The sequence below is a fragment of the Schistocerca cancellata genome, chromosome 7 (assembly GCF_023864275.1).
Source record: "Schistocerca cancellata isolate TAMUIC-IGC-003103 chromosome 7, iqSchCanc2.1, whole genome shotgun sequence".
Lineage (NCBI taxonomy): Eukaryota > Metazoa > Arthropoda > Insecta > Orthoptera > Acrididae > Schistocerca > Schistocerca cancellata.
In genome coordinates, this window is record NC_064632.1 from 361,526,826 (window position 1) to 361,537,169 (window position 10,344).

The window sequence follows — 10,344 nt, forward strand, 5'->3', positions numbered from 1 at the left end:
TACAATTCTCCGCTAATGGAGCTCCCGTCGCGTTACTTTGATGCTGACTGGATTCGTGACTGTGACTTTGAGTTCTGCACCGACTTTTGAAAATGTGATCCACGGCTTCCTCGTCAAACTACCCTTCAGTGACGGTCCGTTACAATCACTCAACACGAATTTTCTTCCGTGTTGCGATTTATCGGGTAATAATTTTCGACGTTTTCTGTATTCAGTATAAATTTTCGACGCTGTGCCTCTTGAAACACCAAAAACTTTAGTTCTCTTGGTTGCGGAAGGACCCACCAAGCTAGCACCAGCAATTTTCTCACCTGCAGATTCACTTAGTTCTAACATAAGGCACTCATAACTACACAGAGAACTATTTCGAACCCCGACAAATGCTTGGATCGTAATGAGGACATTTCATGGTCATCGCTCGCCGTCAAATCAAAGAGCGAAACCTGCAAGCTTGTTCTCGCTTCCCGCGCCCGGGTTCCCGGGTTCGATTCCTGGCGGGGTCAGGGATTTTCTCTGCGTCGTGATGACTGGGTGTTGTGTGATGTCCTTAGGTTAGTTAGGTTTAAGTAGTTCTAAGTTCTAGGGGACTGATGATCATAGATAGTGCCCAGAGCCAACCTGCAACCTTGACTGGCATCTGTGTTTATAATCAAGTGGCGTCTCATATTTTTTTCAAACCCTGTATCTTGCAGTGACTGCTATTAAAGTTGGCTCAGGATCTCTGCTGCACTTTCGCACTTACTAAATGAGCCTATGACGAATGATGTTTCTGTTCTTTGGGTCTTCTCTGTATCCTTTTTCATTTATCTATGGTATGCATCCCAGAATATCAAGTAATATCGAAGATTCTTATTAGTTAGTATTCGATCGATTTTCACAAAAGTTGTAAGTAGGCTGTTTAGGTTTTTATATTGGTAACGCCACGTAGCGCTCTGTATGAAAATCACTGGCTGTGCTGTATGCAGTCTGTGGCTACTTTGCATTGTCGTCTGCCATTGTAGTATTGTGCAGCTGGATGTTAACAGCGCGTAGCGTTGCGCAGTTAGAGGTGAACCGCCAGCAGTGGTGGATGTGGGGAGAGAAATGGCGGAGTTTTGAAATTTGTAAGACTGGATGTCATGAACTGATTTGTATACTATGACTTTTGAACACTATTAAGGTAAATACATTGTGTGTTCTCTATCAAAATCTTTCATTTGCTAACTATGCCTATCAGTAGTTAGTGCCTTTAGTAGTTTGAATCTTTTATTTAGCTGGCAGTAGTGGCGCTCGCTGTATTGCAGTAGCTTGAGTAACGAAGATTTTTGTGAGGTAAGTGATTTGTGAAAGGTATAGGTTAATGTTAGTCAGGGCCATTCTTTTGTAGGGATTATTGAAAGTCAGATTTTGTTGCGCTAAAAAAATTGTGTGTCAAAAAGCACAGTCATGTATAATTTTTCAAAGGGGACGTTTCATATGTCGACCGTTAGCCGAGGATACCTCACTGGAATCTTCTGATTTTACTTGTAGTTTGTGTAATTAGTGTAGCTTTTGTTTATTGCTAGCATGTAATTATAGAGAGAATTTCCTTTGTAGTTGTAGTTTTCATTGTTGTACAGTAAAACAGTTGTGGCATGCATGTAGATTTGCACCAAGTATTTCGCGCGCTTGCAATTAACTAGATATTATTTTCAGTGCTATGATTTTGCTCTTCAAATTGTGTTTTTCTGTGTTATCGTGGGAAATACGTGATAATTATGGCGTGTGAAAAACGTAACACTAGGCTCCAAAGTAAACTGAGAAATAAAAGTGACGACGAGCGTAGCTTATCAGCAATACTGTGTAATTAATTACCAGACATTCAAAGTAGTACTTTGGTAATTGTGCATAGGGAAATGGAGTGGGCGGCAAATAATGGCGTAGACAATGAAACAATTAGTGAACAGGGATCATTATCGATCGATCGGTCGGCAACAGCTCGCGTCAGGATTCCGAAATGACAGGACTCAATCTTGCAAATACTGTAGATTCAGGTTTTGCGTCCTCACCGTTTTCTCAAATAAGTCAAGACATATTTTCTGCTTGTCAAAATGTGAATGTTGCCTGTGCAAATTCACTGCCGTAAAGCACTGAGGAAGATGTTTCAGACACAAGTGCATTGTTATTACAATTAATACAACAAATGGGACAAACACAGCAAAAGCTTCAAAAGTTAGACACAATGGAACAAAATCTTCGAAAGTTAGACTGTGCTGTGTGCAGTCTGTGGCTAGTTTGCACTGTTGTCTGCCATTGTGGTGTTGGGCAGCTGGATGTTAACAGCGCGTAGCGTTGCGCTGTTGGAGGTGAACCGCCAGCAGTGGTGGATGCGGGGAGAGAAATGGCGGAGTTTTGAAATTTGTAAGACTGGATGTCATGAACTGATATGTATATTATGACTTTTGAACACTATTAAGGTAAATAAATTGTGTGTTCTCTATCAAAATCTTTCATTTGCTAACTATGCCTATCAGTAGTTAGTGCCTTTAGTAGTTTGAATCTTTTATTTAGCTGGCAGTATTGGTGCTCGCTGTATTGCAGTAGCTTGAGTAACGAAGATTTTTGTGAGGTAAGTGATTTGTGAAAGGTATAGGTTAATGTTAGTCAGGGCCATTCTTTTGTAGGGATTATTGAAAGTCAGATTTTGTTGCGCTAAACATATTGTGTGTCAAAAAGCACAGTCATGTATAATTTTTCAAAGGGGACGTTTCAAAGTTACCTCTCTGAAGTGTGGTTGGATGGCTCTGCCCAATGTCACAAGAAAAGTATAAAGCCGCATTTTAAAATGAAATCAAGACAATGTTTTGCTTATTTTGGGAGTGGCGGATTGAAGGGGAGGGGTAGGGGACGGATTTAGCCTAAAGGTAAAAGACCTTGACATTTTTGAACTGTTAATCGGTATGTCACCGCTTTTGTATGGTAATGTTACAAAAACAGTTTGTGGTGATCGCTATGGTGTTTACTTTTATAGTATGTCAACCGGTTTCAGCCATACACAGACCACCTGCATTCCAGTAACATCTCCATTGTTGAGATGTGAAGTTGATGTGGGAAGTCGCTGTAAGTGATCGCGTACGGAATCAGGTAAACCTTAATGTTCACTATGACATTATGAACACTTGATTTGCTGCGTATTGGTATACTTATGGGACGCAAAGCAGCAATGATTCTGGGTGACATCGATTCGACTAGTCGTTGACATGTTTCAAGAGGGTTGTGGCACAGATGTTGGCGCACAGGTCACGCAGCTCCTGTAAATAGAGTGTTGGTGGATTGTGAACACTGATCTTGTGCCCAACAGCGTCCCTGACTCACCTGAGCGTCCATGGGACATGAGGTAGTGGTGGTTGTTGGGATGTTTAAGGGGGACTAAACATGAGGTAGTAATCAAAGGCCGTGTACTACAGAAACATTATTGGGAACCACGCACATGCCATCACGCTTAATGTGTTCGCAGACAGCGACAGTATCTCCCAGTAGGACAACTCTCCGTGGCATAAGAACAGAATAGTTGTCCAGTGGCTTGAGGAACATAATAGTGAACTGGCAGTGTTGTCTTGGTCACCAACTCCTCTTAACTTAAACCCGATGCTCATGCTCGTCAGTAGAGACAATAATGTACAAAACGTAACGACGAAAGTAACTTTCGCATAATATCCCACAACCAATAACATCGCGTAGACTGAAGTTAACTGAAAGAAATACGCAATGAGACAAACAGAAATGATACCTTTATTCATAGACTAATTACACAAAAGTAGCATGATGTATGATGCTCCCCTGGATGAAGAGATGGCGAGAGGTAGGTACACGTCATGTTGCGGCGGCGCGGTTCTTTCCGTCCCTTTACGACGAACCTGCACCTACCTGTGAACATTGTCTCAGCAGATCATCAGTAGGAAAGCCGAGTGAAACCTACTGTACTTCGACTTGAACTAGGCTGCAATTTAAGTCACTGCATCTACATCTACATTTATACTCCGCAAGTCGCCCAACGGTGTGTGGCGGAGGGCACTTTACGTGCCACTGTCATTACCTCCCTTTTCTGTTCCAGTCGCGTATGGTTCGCGGGAAGAACGACTGTCTGAAAGCCTCCGTGCGCGGTCGAATCTCTCTAATTTTACATTCCTGATCTCCTGATCTCCTCGGGTGGTATAAGTAGGGGGAAGCAATATATTCGATCCCTCATCCAGAAACACACCCTCTCGAAACCTGGGCATCAAGCTACACAACGATGCAGAGCGCCTCTCTTGCAGAGTCTGCCACTTGAGTTTGCTAAACATCTCCGTAACGCTATCACGGTACCAAATAACCCTGTGACGAAACACGCCGCTCTTCTTAGGATCTTCTCTATCTCCTCCGTCAACCCGATCTGGTACGGATCCCACACTGATGAGCAATACTCAAGTATAGTTCGAACGAGTGTTTTGTAAGCCTGCTCCTTTGTTGATGGACTACATTTTCTAAGGACTCTCCCAATGAATCTCAACCTGGTTGGTACCCGCCTTACCAACAATTAATTTTATATGATCATTCCACTTCAAATCGTTCCATACGCATACTCCCAGATATTTTAGAGAAGTAACTGCTACCAGTGTTTGTTCTGCTATCGTATAGTCATACAATAAAGGATCCTTCTTTCTATGTATTCGCAATACATTACATTTGTCTATGTTAAGGGTCAGTTGCCACTCCCTGCGCCAAGTGCCTATCCGCTGCAAATCTTCCTGCATTTCGCAACAATTTTCTAATGCTGCAACTTCTCTGTATACTACAGCATCATCCGCGAAAGCCGCATGGAACTTCCGACACTATCTACTAGGTTATTTATATATATTATGAAAAGCAATGGTCCCATAACACTCCCCTGTGGCATGCCAGAGGTTACTTTAACGTCTGTAGACGTCTCTCCATTGATAACAACATGCTGTGTTCTGTTTGCTAAAAACTCTTCAATCTAGCCGCACAGCTGGTCTGATATTCCGTAGGCTCTTACTTTGTTTATCAGGCGAAAGTGCGGAACTGTGTCGAACGCCTTCTGGAAGTCAAGGAAAATAGCATCTACCTGGGAGCATGTATCTAATATTTTCTGGGTCTCATGAACAAATAAAACGAGTTGGGTCTCACACGATCGCTGTTTCCGGAATCCATGTTGATTGCTACAGAGTAGATTCTCGGTTTCCAAAAACGACATGATACTTGAGCGAAAAACATGTTCTAAAATTCTACAACAGATCGAAGTCAGAGATATTTGTCTATTGTTTCGCGCATCTGCTCGACGACCCTTTCTTGAAGACTGGGACTACCTGTGCTCCTTTCCAATCATTTGGAACCTTCCGTTCCTCTAGAGACTTGCGGTACACGGCTGTTAGAAGGAGGGCAAGTTCTTTCGCGTACTCTGTGTAGAATCGAATTGGTATCCCGTCAGGTCCAGTGGACTTTCCTCTGTTGAGTGATTCCAGTTGCTTTTCTATTCCTTGGACACTTATTTCGATGTCAGCCATTTTTTCGTTTGTGCGAGGATTTAGAGAAGGATCTGCAGTGCGGTCTTCCTCTGTGAAACAGCTTTGGAGAAAGGTGTTTAGTATTTCAGATTTACGCTTGTCATCCTCTGTTTCAATGCCATCATCATCCCGGAGTGTCTGGATATGCTGTTTCGAGCCACTTACTGATTTAACGTAAGACCAGGACTTCCTAGGATTTTCTGTCAAGTCGGTACATAGAATTTTACTTTCGAATTCACTGAGCGCTTCACGCATAGCCCTCCTTACGCTAACTTTGACATCGTTTAGCTTCTGTTTGACTGAGAGGTTTTGGCTGCGCTTAAACTTGGATTGAAGCTCTCTTTGCTTTCGCAGTAGATTCCTAACTTTGGTGTTGAACCACGGTGGTTTTCTCCCCTCCCTCACAGTTTTACTCGGCGCGTACCTGTCTAAAACGCATTTTACGATTGCCTTGAACTTTTTCCATAAACACTCAACATCGTCAGTGTCGGAACAGAAATTTTCGTTTTGATCTGTTAGGTAGTCTGAAATCTGCCTTCTATTACTCTTGCTAAACAGATAAACCTTCCTCCGTTTTTTTTTATATTCCTATTAACTTCCATATTCAGGGATGCTGCAACGGCCTTATGATCACTGATTCCCTGTTCTGCAGTTACAGAGTCGAAAAGTTCGGGTCTGTTTGTTATCAGTAGGTCCAAGATGTTATCTCCACGAGTCGGATCTCTGTTTAATTGCCTGAGGTAATTTTAGGATAGTGCACTCAGTATAATGTCACTCGATGCTCTGTCCCTACCACCCGTCCTAAACATCTGAGTGTACCAGTCTATATCTGGTAAATTGAAATCTCCACCTATGAATATAACATACTGAGAAAATTTATGTGAAATGTATTCCAAATTTTCTCTTAGTTGTTCTGCCACTAATGCTGCTGAGTCGGGAGGTCGATAAAAGAAGCCATTTATTAACCTAGCTCGGTTGTTGAGTGTAACCTCCACCCATAATAATTCACAGGAACTATCCACTTCCACTTCACTACAGAATAAACTACTACTAACAGCCACAAAAACGCCACCACTGGTTGCAAGCAATCTATCCTTTCTAAACACCGTCTGTGCTTATGTAAAAATTTCGGCAGAATTTATCTCTGGCTTCAGCTAGCTTTCTGTACCTATAACGATTTCAGCTTCGGTGCTTTCTATCACCGCTTGAAGTTCCGGTACTTTACCAATGCAGCTTAGACAGTTTACAATTACAATAGCGATTGCTTCTTGGTCCCCGCATGTCCTGACTTTGCCCCGCACCCTTTGAGGCTGTTACCCTTTCTGTACTTGTCCGAGGCCATCTAACCTAAAAAAAAAAAAAACGCCCAGTCCACGCCACACAACCCCTGCTACCCGTGTAGCCGCTTGCTGCGTGTAGTGGACTCCTGACCTATCCAGCGGAACCCGAAACCCCATCACCCTATGGCGCAAGTCGAGGAATCTGCAGTCCACACGGTCGCAGAACCGTCTCAGCCTCTGATTCAGACCCTCCACTCGGCTCTGTACCAAAGGTCCGCAGTCAGTCCTGTCTAATCTACGTTTCGGGAGAAAGTTTTCACACAAATGAAAGGTTGGAAATTTTGTCCTCAATTAATATACAGGGTGTCCCAGCTATCTTGTCCACCCAAAGTATCTCTGGAACAATAACAGCCATTGGTAAACGACTTTCACTGGTATCAATGTAGGGCTGAGGCCCATGAATGTACATATTTGGAAACATTCTAAAACGAAAGCATATGTGTTTTTAACACAAACTTATGTTATTTTAAATGAACCTCCTATATGTTTTCTTCAGCAATCCATAGCATGACAAAGCACATACACAATTGCGTTGATTGCATCGCAATATTCCCATTAGATCCCGAGATATTAAGACGCGAAGTTGACGCTTGAAACACCCGACATGCGCTGCTAGCGCACGTCCTGAGGCTCAGGAGTGAACCCCATGCTGCCCGTAATCGCGATGTGATTGAGATGCGTAATCATACCTCCATACTTATCAATAGCGACACTTACATGTCACCCCGAAAAACCATGATTTTTGGGCTCGAAATGTACCAATTGTGAGGATGACCAGTTATATTAATTTGTATCCATTGGAGATCATTGAAATCTTTACTATATATTCTTAAGATGTTATCGGGGAACCTTGAAACTTTTCTCGGTATTATTATTTATTAACAAGATCCAGAGATTCAAATATTGTACTTCTGCACTTAAAATATGCACGTAATATCAGATCTGAGATGAAATGTAGTTCTAACTGACGTAATGAACAAATGGCCTAGGTTCTGGAGTCTTCGCAAGGGCTTTTAAGTCATCAAACTACAGTATAAGTCAATTTTGTCTCTCCTATAAGACTTTATGTCGCGTTATCACTGTATAATGGGCACATCACGCCTGTATAAATAGGCACAAAGTGGTACTACAGTAACAAAAACTAAAAACGTCCTTAACGCACCTATAAGAGCTTATAATGACTGACAAAAATTATATGAAACTGGAAAGACTGCAAATTTGTTAAAATGTTTCTAATAATTTTTTTATTCTTCTAAGACACAAATTATAAGCAGAGCGTTATTGATGAACTGCAGTCCATAAGCAAAATATCCAGGAAAAGCGTAAAGCTAACGATTCTGTACGTGTCAAATTATATAAAAGTGTCGAAATATGTAAACAAATTGTTATAACTTTACTGACCTACAGAATTAGTTTTACAAAAGCAACAAACCGCGCTGTAGCAGAGATAAGAAGGGAACTAAGGGAAAAAATTTCTTCTTTCAGATCACAAAAAAGGCGAACGTGTTCCTCATTAAAAGACTGAGACAAAACTGGGGAACCCGTTGGCTCAACCTTCATTCCGCCTTCGTCACCAAAATTTTTGTCATGCGAACATATTCGCACTTTTTTCATATAAGAGAGTAGCAGACCAACAGCGGTGATGTAAGAGAGGGGAGACAGTGACAGTGGGAGAGAAAGAGAAGATCGTGACAATGGCAAAGAAGAAATGATAGTGAAAGAAAAAGAAAAATGGTTGAAGAGAACAGCAGTAGCGTCCAAAGAGAGAGGAGATATTAATGATTAGCTAGAGACAGTGTCGGTAAAAGAGAAAAAGAAGCGAATGGGAATAGGTGCAGTGGGTGCAAAGGATACAGTAGACAGTGGAAATGAAGAAATACAGATCAGTGAAGATGATACATAGGCATGAGGAAGGAGTGTCTGGACACTCCCAGACAGAAGAACTTTAACATATAAGTACCTCGCCTTTTTGAGCGAAATTTTAAACATGTGTGTGCAGGGAAAAATCTAAATTCGGTAAGTTGGGCCCCACAGAATTTTTAACGTGCCGAGGAGTGGCTGGCACAGTGGCAATGGAAGGGAAAGAAAAACGGAGAAAGTGTAAGTCAGAGAGAAGACAGTGGCTGTGGGATATGTGTAATTCAATGGCAGAAAAAGGATACAGTGAGAGAAACAAATATCGGCTGTAACAGTGAGAGGGAGGTGCTGATTATGAAGGCTTAACTCCAGTACCCGTGGTCTAGGGTAGCGTCTTTGATTCATAATCAAAAACGTCTTCGGTCCTGGGTTCGATCCCCGCCACTGCCAAACTTTTGATAAATAATCAGCATTGGCGGCCGAAGACTTCCGGCATAAGAAGTCAGCCTCATTCTGCCAACGGCCTTGTCAAAGAAGGCGGAGGAGCGGATAGAGGTTCAGGGCACTCTCTTGTCCTAGGGGTGGGAAATTGCAAGGCGGAAGAATGAGCAATGATCAACGACATAAGGATGCAGAAGGCAATGGAAACCACTGCATTAAAGACACGTAAGGTGTATCCACCGTACATGTGGCCTGTATTTGAGGAAGTGTCATGATGATCTCTCCATTGGAAAAAGATTCCGGAATAATCAAAATGGTTCAAATGGCTCTGAGCACTATACGACTTAACTTCTGAGGTCATCAGTCGCCTAGAACTTAGAACTAATTAAACCTAACTAACCTGAGGACATCACACACATCCATGCCCGAGGCAGGATTCGAACCTGCGACCGTAGCGGTTACGCGGTTCCAGACTGAAGCGTCTTTAACCGCACGGCCACAACGGCCGGCCCGGTATAATCCCCCATTCGGATCTCCGGGAGGGGACTGCCAGGGGGAGGTTACCATGAGAAAAAGATTGAATAATCAACGAAAGGATAACGTTCTACGAGTCGGGGAGTGGAATGTCAGAAGCTTGAACGTGGTAGGGAAACTAGAAAATCTGAAAAGGGAAATGCAAAGGCTCAATCTAGATATAGTAGGGGTCAGTGAAGTGAAGTGGAAGGAAGACAAGGATTTCTGGTCAGATGAGTACCGGGTAATATCAACAGCAGCAGAAAATGGTATAACAGGTGTAGGATTCGTTATGAATAGGAAGGTAGGGCAGAGGGTGTGTTACTGTGAACAGTTCAGTGACCGGGTTGTTCTAATCAGAATCGACAGCAGACCAACAACGACAACGATAGTTCAGGTATACATTCCGACGTCGCAAGCTGAAGATGAACAGATAGAGAAAGTGTATGAGGATGTTGAAAGGGTAATGCAGTATGTAAAGGGGGACGAAAATCTAATAGTCATGGGCGACTGGAATGCAGTTGCAGGGGAAGGAGTAGAAGAAAAGGTTACAGGAGAATATGGGCTTGGGACAAGGAATGAAAGACGAGAAAGACTAATTGAGTTTTGTAACGAGTTTCAGCTAGTAATAGCGAATACCCTGTTCAAGAATCACAAGAGGAGGAGTTATA